Source organism: Papaver somniferum, chromosome 10 (assembly GCF_003573695.1).
Source record: "Papaver somniferum cultivar HN1 chromosome 10, ASM357369v1, whole genome shotgun sequence".
Lineage (NCBI taxonomy): Eukaryota > Viridiplantae > Streptophyta > Magnoliopsida > Ranunculales > Papaveraceae > Papaver > Papaver somniferum.
In genome coordinates this window covers 132,125,161-132,139,999 of record NC_039367.1, presented here as the reverse complement: position 1 = coordinate 132,139,999, position 14,839 = coordinate 132,125,161, and positions in this window count along the sequence as shown.

The window sequence follows — 14,839 nt, the reverse complement described above, 5'->3', positions numbered from 1 at the left end:
TAGCAGGATACTACGCACTTGATTCCCTTAGCTGATCTCACCCACAACCAAGAGTTGCTGCAACCCAAAATCACAGACTTAATAATAAACAGATCTGTCTCACACAGAAAATTCTATCAAAGGATAAATTTTTCTCCCACAGATAAACCCTAGGTTTTCTCTTAATATATAAAATCAAGGTGAACAGGAACCAATTGATAATCCGGTCTTATATTCCCGAAGAACAGCCTAGATTAATCAATCACCTATCTACAATCCTTCCTGACTACACAGGCGGTTTGTCGAGGAATCACAAACAGTGAGACGAAGATGTTTGTGACTTCTTTATCTTGCCTATCGGAGAACTCTCACGACCTCAAGCCAATCAATCGATTGTTCTCGTACGATAGAAGATGCAATATCAGATCACACAACTACGATAAAAGTGGTATCGGTCTGGCTTCACAATCCCAATGAATTCTTTAAGTCGTTAACCTGGTTTTAGGGAAGAAAACCAAAGGTTAAAGGAGAATCGACTCTAGCGAGCGCACTAGTATCACACAGACGTGTGGGGATTAGTTTTGCACAATGCTAGATGTCTCCTTTATATAGCCTTCAAATCAGGGTTTTGCCTTAGGTACAAAGAAATCCTTATTCACCGTTAGATGAAAACCTGATTTAGATTCAAGCTAATATTTCTCAACTGTTAGATCGAAAACTTAGCTTGTCACACACACTTGGGTAGATGTTTAATGGGTTTGTGAAAACCATGCCCAAACGTGTACGTGTATGTTGGTTCAACATAGTAACCCAAAAGGTTAACCATGTGAGCATTTCATATTAACCTTGTTCTTCTTCACCATAACTAGTTCAATTAACTCAAGTGAACTAGTTAAAGAGTTGTTCAATTGTTATGAGATCTTATGTAACTACACAAGACACAATTGAAACAAAGATGATTCGATTCGATTCGATTGAATCGGCTCATGAACATTATAGCTACGGTTTGCATAAAGCATTCCTTAGTAATTTAATGTTTCATGTTCAGAGCACATCTTTAGATCATAACCTCTTAAGTTCACAAAAAAGTTTGCGGACTTAAGTTAATCGATTGAGTTTTCCAAACTCAGCAGAAATTCTCGGAAAGAGAACTTACGCCAGTTCGCGGACTGGGTTAGCGGACTGAGTTCGCAGACTTAGCACACAAACGAGTTTTGAAAAATCCAGCAGAAATTCTCGATCGAGAACTTCCGACAGTTCGCGGACTTGGAAAGCCAATTCCACAATCCTCCTGATTTCTCTTGATCAACAAAGTTCGAAAACTTCAGTTCAAGGAATACATGGTTATGTAATCTAAACTCTCATTTCAATCATTGATACATTCTCAGAGGACGCTATGTAGCCGTTATTCACAGACCGATTCACGTCAGAGCAATTCGCAAAGTGATTGAAATTTTTCATGACTTTCGTCACTAGGTGAAGATAAACTTGATCAAAGTGAAGCGCTTTACTAACACACGATTTCGAGATAAAATATAAGCAATGAATGCTCAGCTCGAAATGTCAAATGTGTATGATCTAGTATATATAGCATACGACTTTTGTCTCATAAGAAGTAGGAGATAGAATAGATAGACTTTTGAGTGATAGATAAGTTCAAGTCTCCACATACCTTTTTGTTGATGAAGTTCCACGGTTCCTTGTATAGATCTTCTTCGTTGTATGATGAATCGCCATGAAGTCCTTGAGCTCAACTACACTTTTCTATCCTAGTCCGAGACTTAGCTATGTAGGCTAGAAATCAAGACTCATAGTTTTGATCACTAACATTGACAAACATTCTTGAGATAGCAACGCATGCGAGGTCGACCGAGCTATGCTCTAACAATCTCCCCCTTTGTCAATTTTAGTGACAAAAATATTAATACATATAGAATACAAAAAAGATAAACTTTACTGGCTCCTATTCCATAGTCTAATCTTCAACGTTGCCTGAAATCTTCGTCCTTCCAAGTACTCCAATGATTCCAAAGGTTGTAAGTTTAGCGTCAACGTTGTTGAAGATCCGTAGCTATAACAATGAGAGAAATCGAGATTCTCGATCATTATTATACAGTGTCATAATATTATTATGTAATATCAAAGTCCAATTGTATCACGACTTTAACAATAATACTACGGTGATATGTATCACTCCCCCTTAGTCAATACTCCATCTCGATCATGAAAACCACTCCCCCTTACACAAGGATCCGAAAACCATATGTATTTGTAGTATGAACTACATTATTTCTCCCCCTTTTTTCAATAAAATTGGCAAAGGTACAAGAACGGGATCATAATGAAATTTCCACCATAGACATTTCATAGACTAAAAGAAAAATACATACCAACTTAATTTAGATGCAATCCTAAAGCTGAAGCTAAATGCATTCATCAAGGAGTTTTAAGATTCAAGATAACCCCTATAAAATTCCACAGCCGCACACCCCGCAAGATATTACCATTAAGCACAAGTTCAAAAGAACTCTCCCCCATTTGATGTCATTCCCAAAAGAACAACAAGAGCGACCTCAATTTCGAAAGAAAAGAAGGATTTTTTAATTGGACACCAAAAATCATAGGAATGATTTTCTATATCCAAAGCTCAACCAAATTAATCACAAGTAAACCCATGATTAATTCAATTGAAAATGCAACTAAATCAAACCACAAAAGTGATCAATTTAATTGAAAGTGCTCAACATAAGGAAACTTACGGAGCTATGACTAAGGTAATCATACGGAGATGACTAACTTAATCGTTCACATACTCAACATAAGGAAAACCTTACGGAATATACGACTACATTAACCAATATAACATGATTAGTATAGCCGTTCATATACTCAACACAAGAATTTGTGGAATATAAGAAAACTCAACTAGACTAATTACAAGAGAACCCATAATTAATCTAATTGGAATACAAACAACCAAACTAATCACGAAGGTAATCAATTTAATTGTCAAAAGTTTTGCTCGACAAAAGAAGACTTTCGGAGCAAAATAACTAAATAACCAACCAAGATGATTAATTTAGTTCATAATGCTCAACATATAGCATCTTATGGAACAACCAACAATGCCAATAAGAATAATCGACTTAGTTGTATCGTGCTCAACATAAGACACACAATGGAGCCTTCATGGTAATACAAAAAGAATTGATCAAAGAAGATCAATATCGCGGAATACATACAAGGATCTATTCTATTTTCCATCACTATTTGCATAACAACATAATAGACTTTATCCTTGTCAAACAAAAGATTTTATCCTATTTTCCATCAAATAAATGACTACATAGGCATAACTTTTGTATTTGTCAAAAGTCCATTCGTCCTTTCATCAATACGAATACCAATTTATGAACGACTTTACTTTTGACAACATATGGGACCTTCAAGTTCACGGATTCAAACAATACATATCCCATAAACAATTGCAATATCACAAAATCATAAAGATTAATACTGCAATGACAATCTTTGCCCTTAGAAGGTAGAATCAATCTTTTTCGCACGGATTTATACCAAGAGTGGTTACCAAAAGCGTATAAAAAGATTTCCTTAACAAAGAAGAACATACAAAGTCATTGACGACTATGCACCATAGTTCACATGGGATCATTGTGAACACTCAAGAATATATAGCAATGTGAACTACTACCCATTCTCGAACTTCCTTCTTAGTGATTCACCAACATCATTCTTGTAACAGCCATAAAATACCTTAGAATAGGATTTCTCCAAGAATGCCAGTGCCCAAGTCCCAGAGAATAGAACAAGTGCAACGAAACAGAACAAACACTAAAAAATAAGAGACAGGACAAAGACCAAAATTAACTCATCCAAATTCAATAATTTTCATCTCCATTTTGAAGGGAATTCAATAAGGAAGAGAATGCAAAAATAATGAGGTAAATCCAAGTTCAGACGAAGAAGTTACGGCCAAAACAAGTTTACCGAATATCGACGTCAAGTATGCATACAGGTTTGCGAACTTAAACCTCTGGATTTTGATTTTGAATGCTGTTATGCATACTTGGTATGTGTACCATGTAGTCCAAACGTCCCGAACTATTATTTTCAAACCTAAACATTTAAGAAGCTTAAACACAGATCAAGTTAGGTAGAAATGAACGATAAGCAAGATTATTATAAGTATTCTAAGAAAATAAAAGTACAAATCTTGCTCAAGTTTATAGACATATCTTTTTTAGATGAATCCAATCGAATTCTACCGCCTTACCGAACATAATTTGTGTGCCCCAATTCTTGTGCTTCCCTCACCGTATACAAAGCAGGGCATTCCTTGGTGAGGATGCACTTCCAACACAATCAAGTTGTGTTGGGGTGAACAAAGTCTTGCTCACCACAAGTGACCTTTGGATTATCATGAAGGAGATCACTTTTAGAACCTTTCACATCCAAATCCATCTTCCCAAAGAACTCTTTAAGTTCCAGCATCATGGATACTGCTTTCTCCATAGTCATGGAACTTTCTGGGAGATCATTCCTTTTCACACTCAAACCATCATTAACTTTCTTTGGTATCCACTTTTGAGTGCGTTTAGGAACGACCGAAACCTTCTTCACATTACTCTCTTCAAGATTTTCCGGAAGAGAATTGGATTGACTATTATTTTGCAAGTTAGTCTTTCTCCAATTGGAGCATCAGATCTTGTCTTCGTCTTTACGAAGTTATCCTTTTGATAACCATTACGATTGTGAAAAGGCTTCGTATGACGTTTAAAGGCAAATATAGGATTATGACAGCACTGATTCCTTTGCCTAAAGGTTGGACGTTTACAACCCGTAATGTCAAGAGTGTTAGCCTTAACATATGATCTCGGTTTAACAACTTCTTTTGACACCCAAACAAGAATATCATGAAGTTTTTCATTCCTTATACGAAAACGACATCTCCTTTCCAGGTGACCTTTGTTTCCACAATAATGACAAATATAAGGAACGTTCTTACCCGGATTCATGTGTGCTGGTTTTGGAGGTTGATATACTTTGCTTTGAACCTAAACTGCCGGAGAAGGTATTTCACTTTTGCCATCAGTGGAAACCTTTTGCTGAGAAGAATCACTAGCCTTGAAAAATTTTACCTCTTTGCAAGTACTTGGAGCATATATTCCCTTATAGCCCAATCCTCGTGTATCACGATGATTTTTACTTGCTCCTGGAATAGTGGTTAATTTGCTTGAATTAGTATTGAACTTTTTCAAGTCATCTTCCAACATCTTGATTTTATCAAGAGCAACAGCTAAATCAGCCTCAAGGCGTTTTTCTCGAGCGCTTTCTCTGTCGTCAAAACTTGTTTGCTAGGAGTTAAACCTTGCTTCAGACTCTGCAAATTTCTCTTCCAAAAAAAAAGTACTTTTGCTAAAGATTATAACATTCAAGTGACTTCATACGTAGTTTTTCCTCAGAATCCTTGAGATTCGATTCGCAAGAACGATTCGAAAAATAAACACCTGCGTAACATCTTCTCAATTTCTTGTTTTCTCAACAGAGAGGAATCAGAAGAGGTGAGACATGAGAAGTTGTAGTCTTCTTCATTTTCCATGAATCCAAAAAATTAACATACTCTGAGACTTCCTCATCAACATCTCTATCAATATCTGAATCACCTTCATCAGAAAGTTCATCCAACTGTTCTTGTAGGAGAGTTTCCCAATCAACAGTTTTTACATCAAGAGAATGTTTAGATATTGACTTAGATGTGACAGTTCTCTCAGGTGAATCTAAGCTTTTAGAATCATCTGGTAATTTCTGAACTGGTACGTTATTAGAGATAGACTCGTCCATAATCAGATCGCTACAAACACAGACTTATAAGGTCTTTAACGTGTTTACCTGCTCTGATACCAATTGAAAAAGCGGGGGTCTAACAACACCACCCAATATTTCGGTTAGCAATCTGTATGGACTAACTCCGAAATACTTTGCTAGAGAATCAACTAGACGGTCAGACTCAATCTAGATAAAAGTATCTAAAGGAGTTAATATCTCTCTCTTGCTTTGATGTTTACTCAAGCTAAAAACAATAGCGAGTCTTTATCAAATACAAGGAATAACTTGGACGGTACCAAAGACCAACGTTCAAGGATCAATTTATATCAATCAACAACCAAAGGTTGGATTTCCAATTGATGATCACGAACGCACAACCTGTATTATTTCAATTATATAAAATATAATACGGAAAAGAAATAACACAGACACCAGAAATTTTGTTAACGAGGAAACCGCAAATGCAGAAAACCCCCGGGACCTAGTCCAGATTGAATACACACTGCATTAAGCCGCTACAGACACTAGCCTACTCCAAGCTAACTTCGGACTGGACTATTGTTGAACCCCAATAAGTCTCCCACCGATCCAAGGTACAGTTGTACTCCTACGCCTCTGATCCCAGCAGGACACTACGCACTTGATTCCCTTAGCTGATCTCACCCACAACCAAGAGTTGTTGCAACCAAAAATCACAGACTTGATAATAAACAAATCTGTCTCACACATAAAAGTCTATCAAAGGATAAACCTGTCTCCCACAGATAAACACTAGGTTTTGTTCCGTCTTAAGATATAAAATCAAGGTGAACATGAACCAATTGATAATCCGGTCTTATATTCCCGAAGAACAGCCTAGATTAATCAATCACCTCTCTACAACCCTTCCTGACTACACAGGCGTTTTGTCGAGGAATCACAAACAGTGAGACGAAGATGTTTGTGAGTTATTTATCTTGCCTATCAGAGAACTCTCACGATCTCAAGCTAATCAATCGATTATACTCGTACGATAGAAGATGCAAGATCAGATCACACAACTACGATAAAAGTAGTATCGGTCTGGCTTCACAATCCCAATGAAGTCTTTAAGTCGTTAACCTGGTTTTAGAGAAGAAAACCAAAGTTTAAAGGAGAATCGACTCTAACGAGCGCACTAGTATCACACAGACGTGTGGGGATTAGTTTTGCACAATTTTAAATGTCTCCTTTATATAACCTTCAAATCAGGGTTTTGCCTTAGGTACAAAGCAATCCTTATTCACCGTTAGATGAAACTCTGATTTAGATTCAAGGTAATATTTCTCAACCGTTAGATCGAAAACTTATCTTGTCACACACACTTGGGTAGACGTTTACTGGGTTTGTGAAAACCATGCCCAAAAGTGTACGTGTATGTTGGTTCAACATAGTAACCAAAAAGGTTAACCATATGAGCATTTCATATTAACCTTGTTCTTCTTCACCATAACTAGTTCAATTGACTCAAATAAACTAGTTAAAGAGTCGTTCAATTGCTATAAGATCTTATGTAACTACACAAGACAGAATTGAAACAAAGATGATTCGATTCGATTGAATCGGCTCATGAACATTATAGCTACGGTTTGCATAAAGCATTCCTTAGTAATTTAATGTTTCATGTTCAGAGAACATATTTAGATCATAACCTCTTAAGTTCACAAACAATTTCGCGGACTTAAGTTAATCGGTTGAGTTTTCCAAACTCAACAGAAATTCTCGGAAAGAGAACTTCCGTCAGTTCGCGGACTTAGCACACAAACGGGTTTTGGAAAATCCAGCAGAAATTCTCGGTCGAGAACTTCCGACAGTTCCCCGACTAAGTCTGCGGACTGGGTTCGCGGACTTGGCAAGCCAATTCCACAATCCTCTCGATTTCTCTTGATCAAAAAAGTTTGAAAACTTCGGTTCAAGGAATACATGGTTATGTAATCTAAACTCTCATTTCAATCATTGAGACATTCTCAGAGGACGTTATGTAGCCGTTATTCATAGACCGATTCACGTCAGAGCAATTCTCAAAGTGATTGAAACTTTTCATGACTTTCGTCACTAGGTGAAGATAAACTTGATCAAAGCGAAACGCTTTACCAACACACGATTTCGAGATAAAAGATAATCAATTAATGCTCAGCTCGAAATGTCAAATGTGTATGATCTAGTCTATATAGCATACGACTTTTGTCTCATAAGAAGTAGGAGATAGAATAGATAGACTTTTGAGTGATAGATAAGTTCAAGTCTCCACATACCTTTTTGTTGATGAAGTTGCACGGTTCCTTGTATAGATCTTCGTCGTTGTATGATGAATCTCCATGAAGTCCTTGAGCTCAACTACACTTTTCTATCCTAGTCCGAGACTTAGCTATGTAGGCTAGAAATCAAGAATCATAGTTTTGATCACTAACATTGACAAACATGCTTGAGATAGAAACGCATGCGAGGTCGACCGATCTATGCTCTAACAATGTTGTTTCTTATAAGGGGTAGATCCATGACCGTTAGATGATGAATGATGAGCATATCGACGAGCGATAGCAAGACTGGCGCTGTTGTTAGAGCGCTGCTCGATCGAACTCGCATGCGTTGCTATCTCAAGCATGTTTGTCAATGTTAGTGATCAAAACTATAAGTCTTGATTTCTACTCTACTATTAGCTAAGTCTCGGACTAGGATAGAAAGTGTAGTTGTGCTCAAGACTCCATGGAGATCATCATACAAAGACGAAGAACTACTCAAGGAAATTGTTGAACTTCATTGACTAAAAGTTATGTGGAGACTTGAACTTATCTATCAATCAAAAGTCTATCTACTCTATCTCCTATCTTGAGACAATAGTCGTTTTGTTATATAGACTATGATTATACACATTTGATATTTCGAGCCGAGTTTATCTCGCTTATCTATTTCTCGAAATATGTGTTTGTAAGCTTTCGCTTTGGCCAAGTTCATCTTTTACTAGTGACGAAAGTCATGATAAGTTTCAATCACTTGAAAATGGCTTTGACGAAAAATGGTTTGTGAATAACAACTATATAACGTCCTCTAAGAATGTTTCAATTATTGAAATGAGAGTTTAGGTTACATAACCATGGAAGGATATAAACATTGTGTGGTAACACATTTGTGTGTAAGTCCTTATTCCTTGAACCAAAGTATGCGTACTTTGCTGCTCAGGAAAACCGGAACTCAGTCCGCGTACCAAGTCCGCGTACTGTCGGAAGTTCTCATCCCTAGAAATTCTGCTGGAGTTTGTAAACTAAAAACAAACTTATTCCGGGTACTTAAGTCCCCATACCAGTTCGCGTAATTAAGTTGGTTATTTTGTAAAAACGATTATTTGTGAACTTAAACTTATATAAACTAAGGAATGCATAATTGCAAACCGTGGCTATAAAGTTCATGAATCGATTCGAGTGAATCAAATCGTTTTTGTTTCAATTGTGTCTATTATAAATATCTAAGAAATTGAACAACTCTTTAACTAGTTCATTTGAGTCATTTGAACTAGTTATGGTAAAGAAGAATATGGTTGATATGAAAGTGCTCATATGGCTGACCATTTGGTTAACTACTGTTGAACCAACTAAATGTACATGTTTGGGTACGATTACACAAACCTAAAAACGTGCATTTCATTTGTGTGTAACAAGCTAAGTTTCGATCTAACGGTTGAAAGATATTAGCTTGAATCTAATCAGGTTTTCAACTAACGGTGAATATTGAATGCTTTGTTACCAAGGTAACTTAGATTGCAAACCCTAATTTGAAATACTATATAAGGGAGAACTCTAGAAAATGAGAAACCTAATCCCCACACCTTCTATGTGATACTAGTTGTATAAGCTAGAGTCGATTCTCCTTTAACCTTAGTTTTGTATCGAGACCCTGTAGATTAACGACTTGAAGACGTCATTGGGATTGTGAAGCCACACTGATACTACTTTCTCGTAGTTGTGTGATCTGATCTTGTTGTTTCTATTGTACTAAGTACAATCGTAAAGATTGGATTGAGATTGATTTCTCCGATAGGCAAGATGTAAAAGAAGTCACAAACATCTTCGTCTCATCGTTTGTGATTCCGCAATATCTTCTTTCGCTAGTCGATTAAGATTATTGTGAGGTGATTGATAATTATAGGATGTTCTTCGGGAATATAAGTCCGGGTTTTCAATTGGTTCCTGTTCACCTTGATTTATCAAAAGACGGAACAAAAACTCGTAGGTATTTCTGTGGGAGACAGGTTTATCTATTACCGTAGACTTTTCTGTGTGATATAGATTTGTTTATTGAAGTCTTCGAATTTGGGTCGTAAAACTCTTAGTTTTGGGTGAGATCAGCTAAGGGAATCAAGTGCGTAGTATCCTGCTTGCATCAAAGACGTACGGAGCGCAACTGTACCTTGGATCAGTGTGAGATTGATTGAGGTTCAACTACAGTCCAGACCGAAGTTAGTTTGTAGTAGGCTAGTGTCTGTAGCGGCTTAATACATTGTGTATTCAATCTTGACTAGGTCCCGGGGTTTTTCTGTATTTGTGGTTTCCTCGTTAACAAAACTTCTGGTGTCTTTGTTATTTCTTTTCCGCATTATATTTTGTTATATAATTGAAATAGCACAAGTTGTGCGTTTGAATCGATCAATTGGGAATTGCAACCTTTGGTCTTTGGTACCGTTCAAGTGATTTATTTTGTATTCAATTAGACTCGCATACTTCTATTTGCTTGAGTAAGTATTGAATCGAGAAAGAGAGATATAACTCTTTGATATACTTTTATTAAGATTGAGTCTGACTGTCTAGTTGATTCTCTTAAAAGTATATTGGAGTTAGTCCATACAGATTGCGAATCGAAATATTGGATGTGGTTGTTGTACCCCCTCTTTTTCAATTGGTATCAGAGCAGGCAAACACGATAAACCTAATAAGTTTGTGTTTTTTTGATCCTTAAAAATTTCCCTATGGGAAATTTCTTTAGAAAACTTGCTCTTGGCATCTGTAACGCACGCTAGAAATTCTTAAAGATTGTTCAAAGATTATTATGGACAAAACTTCTGGTTTCTCATAATAGTCTCATTACATCTAAGAACTTGGAAAACTTAGATGATGAGAAACAATCTAAATAAAAAATTAGAAAGAAGGAAAGATTGAGAAAACGTTCGTTATGCTCAAATATATGGAATCTCACTAGATTAACTCTTAATCTCTTTGAGAAATACTATTGCAATGGATCAATTGACAAGGATCTATTTAGAGCTTTCGAAAGCGTTTTTGGATTCTTAGAAAAACTTAATTCTATTAAGTTTAAGAATCGACCCGATAAAAGTTCTGTACATGTAAAACTATGGAATAATGATGTACGGACTAAACAATCTGTCAACACAAGTAGATCCAATGCGGGTTCCCATGTTTTTGACACAGGGTCAAGGAATTGAAAGAATCTTCTTTCTAGTCATATAAAAAGGAAGATAGAAAGCTCTGACAACCCTGATTATCATCATTACTTTGATTATATCACTTGGACTGCTCACAAATATCAACCAGAAATGTTGCATGAGGATCTCTCTGCACATCATGCCTCTTGGTAACAAGCCTGGCACTACTCCATGTGTATATATCTTGAGATGGGGCAAGAAATGGTTTGATTTGTGTACAGTTGGGTTAAAATGATATCCTTCTTGGATTTTCAAATAAGCTTTCTACTGCATCTGGTTCTTCTCACAAATTGTGTTGTCACGGGATGCACAACCTTGATGTGCGAACAACAAAGAAAATCCCACATTACTTTTGTGGGTCGCGGTTCATAAACGGGACCAAGCCTATTAGTGAGCTTATAAAGAAGAAGTATGCGTACCTTCTTCTTCCTCCCATCAGTCCGCGTACGTGAACTTTCTAGGGTTCATGATATTCCTCCATTAAATCTTCATTGGAGGAAAATAAGACAAAGGGTGGTCAAAGTTCATTCCAATAAGTGATTTCCTCTTTTTTATTTCCAATTTATAGATCTCATGATGAATTTCAAGGTTTCAAAAAGAACTTCAAAAAGTTTGGGTTCCTCTAGCATGAATCTTCCTTTAGACCAAAATTCTATTATAATTAGATTTGTCAATGATTCTTGTGCTAATGTTTTTTAAAGGATTTCATCTATGGGTTTTATTTTAGAAAAGAAATTGGATTCATCTAGTGGACATAAAGAGGATTTAGTTTGCTTTGAAAAATTCAATCTTGGAAAGATCTTTGATGGTCTTGGTCAAGGATTTGATACTCTCACAAGAATTTTCTATGCCAACATTCATGATGTGGATCTCGAAAAAATGGAATTCAAAACCATGATAAATAGATAAAGATTTCTTGTTAATAGAGAGTTGATTTCGAAGATTACCAAAATTCAGTTGGGAAATGTCCGTCTACCTAGGCCAAGTGATGAACGACCATCGCATGAAGACATCTCTCTTGGTCTTTGTGGTAAGAAGGTTGCTTGGAATCAAGGGAAATTTCCTACTAATGTTCTTAGTGTGTCCTTGATGATGAGTAAATTGTGATTTTAGTTGTCTAGTAAATCTTTTGATGAGAATTTTATTTCTTGTTTTGTTTAGAAGAATAACTAGAGTTTGGAATAGCTATTATTGTGATTACACATAGCTATGTCCAACGTTTTCATCTTCATGTTTTTAGGTTTATTTGTTTAAATTCTAAAAAATTGTTTGGAAGATGATTTTTGCAGTATTAATCTTTATGGTTTCATATATTGCAATTTGTTATGGGATATGTGTGTTTGCGTCCGTGAACTATGATTGTCCCATACTTTGTCAAAAGTTAAGTCTTTCATATGTCGATATGCATGTATTGATAAAAGAATGAATGAACTTTTGACATTACAAAAGTTTGAAGCCTATTATGTCATTATGCAAATATTGATGGAAGATAGGATGAACTTTTGTTTACAAGGATTATGTCTATTGTATGTCATTGTGCAAATAGTGATGGAAAATAGAATGAATCCTTGTTTATTCCGCAGTATTGATCTTCCCTTATCCATATTTTATGTATATATTGTGCGGCTCCGTAAGTTCTCTTATGTTGAGCATTTCCGATTAGATTAATCATGGGTTTTCTTGTGGTTAATTTAATTGAGTATTATTTGGATTCAAATTCATATTTGTATGTGATTTGTCATGTCCAAAGAAATCCTTCTTTTCTCGTGAAAGTAAGGTCTCTCTTGTTGTTCTTTCGGGAATGACATTTTATGGGGGAGAGTTCTTAATTGAACTTGTGCTTAATTGCCAAATCTTTGTGGGGAGTGCGGCTGTAGAATATTATAGGGGTTATCTTGTATCTTTATAAACTCCTTGATGAAAGCATTTAGCTTCGGCTATATGATCGCATCTAAAAAGTTGATATGTACTTGCTTTTGGTCATGAAATGTCTCTATGGAAATTTCATTAGGATCCCACTAGTTTTCGTACCTTTGCCAATTTTATTGATAAAAAGGGGGAGAATTAATGTGTAGTTCACACTACAAAAACATATGGTTTTCGGATCATTATGTAAGGGGGAGTGTTTTCCATGTGAGATGGAGTATTGGCCAAGGGGGAGTGATACATATCACCATAGTATTGTTGTCGAAGTTGTGATGCAATTGGACTTTGATGATGTGTAATAATACTATGACAATGTGTAACAATGATTGAGAATTCTTGTTTTCTCATTGTTATGGCTACAGATTTTCAACAACGATGATACTAAACTTACAACCTTTTGAATCATTGGAGTACTTGGAAGTGATGAAGATTTCAAGTAATGTTGAAGAACCAAGAAGATCGGGCATGTGGAAGAGAAGCTACAAAACTTTATTTATCTATTTTTGTATTCCAGATGTATTAATAGTTTTGTCATTAAAATTGACAAAGGGGGAGATTGTTAGAGCACTGCTCGGTCGAACACGCATGCGTTGCTATCTCAAGCATGTTTGTCAATGTTAGTGATCAAAACTATAAGTCTTGATTTCTAGTCTACTATTAGCTAAGTCTCGGACTAGGATAGAAGTGTAGTTGTGCTCAAGACTCCATGGCGATCATCATACAAAGACGAAGAACTAATCAAGGAACTTGTGGAACTTCATCGACTAAAATGTATGTGGAGACTTGAACTTATCTATCACTCAAAAGTCTATCTACTCTATCTCCTATCTTGAGACAAAAGTCGTTTTGCTATATAGACTATGATTATACACATTTGTTATTTCGAGCCGAGTTTATCTCACTTATCTATTTCTCGAAATATGTGTTGGTAAGCTTTCGCTTTGGCCAAGTTCATCTTTTACTAGTGACGAAAGTCATGATAAGTTTCAATCACTTGAAAATGGCTTTGACGAAAAATGGTTTGTGAATAACAACTATATAACGTCTTCTAAGAATGTTTCAATGATAGAAATGAGAGTTTAGATTACATAACCATGGAAGGATACAAACATTGTGTGGTAACACATATGTGTGTAAGTCCTTATTCCTTGAACTAAAGTATGCGTACTTTGCTTCTCAGGAAAACCGGAACTAGAGTCCGCGTACCAAGTCCCCATACCGTCGGAAGTTCTCATCCCGAGAAATTCTGCTGGAGTTTGTAAACTAAAAACAAACTTATTCCGGGTACTTAAGTCCGCGTACCAGTTCGCGTTCTTAAGTTGGTTATTTTCTGAAAACGATTATTTGTGAACTTAAACTTATATATACTAAGGAATGCATAATTGCAAACCGTGGATATAAAGTTCATGAATCGATTCGAGTGAATCAAATCGTTTTTGTTTCAATTGTGTCTATTATAAAGATCCAAGCAATTGAACAACTCTCTAACTAGTTCATTTGAGTCATTTGAACTAGTTATGGTAAAGAAGAATATGGTTGATATGAAAGTGCTCATATGCTAACCATTTGGTTAACTACTGTTAAACTAACTAAATGTACATGTTTTGGTACGGTTACACAAACCTAAAAACGTGA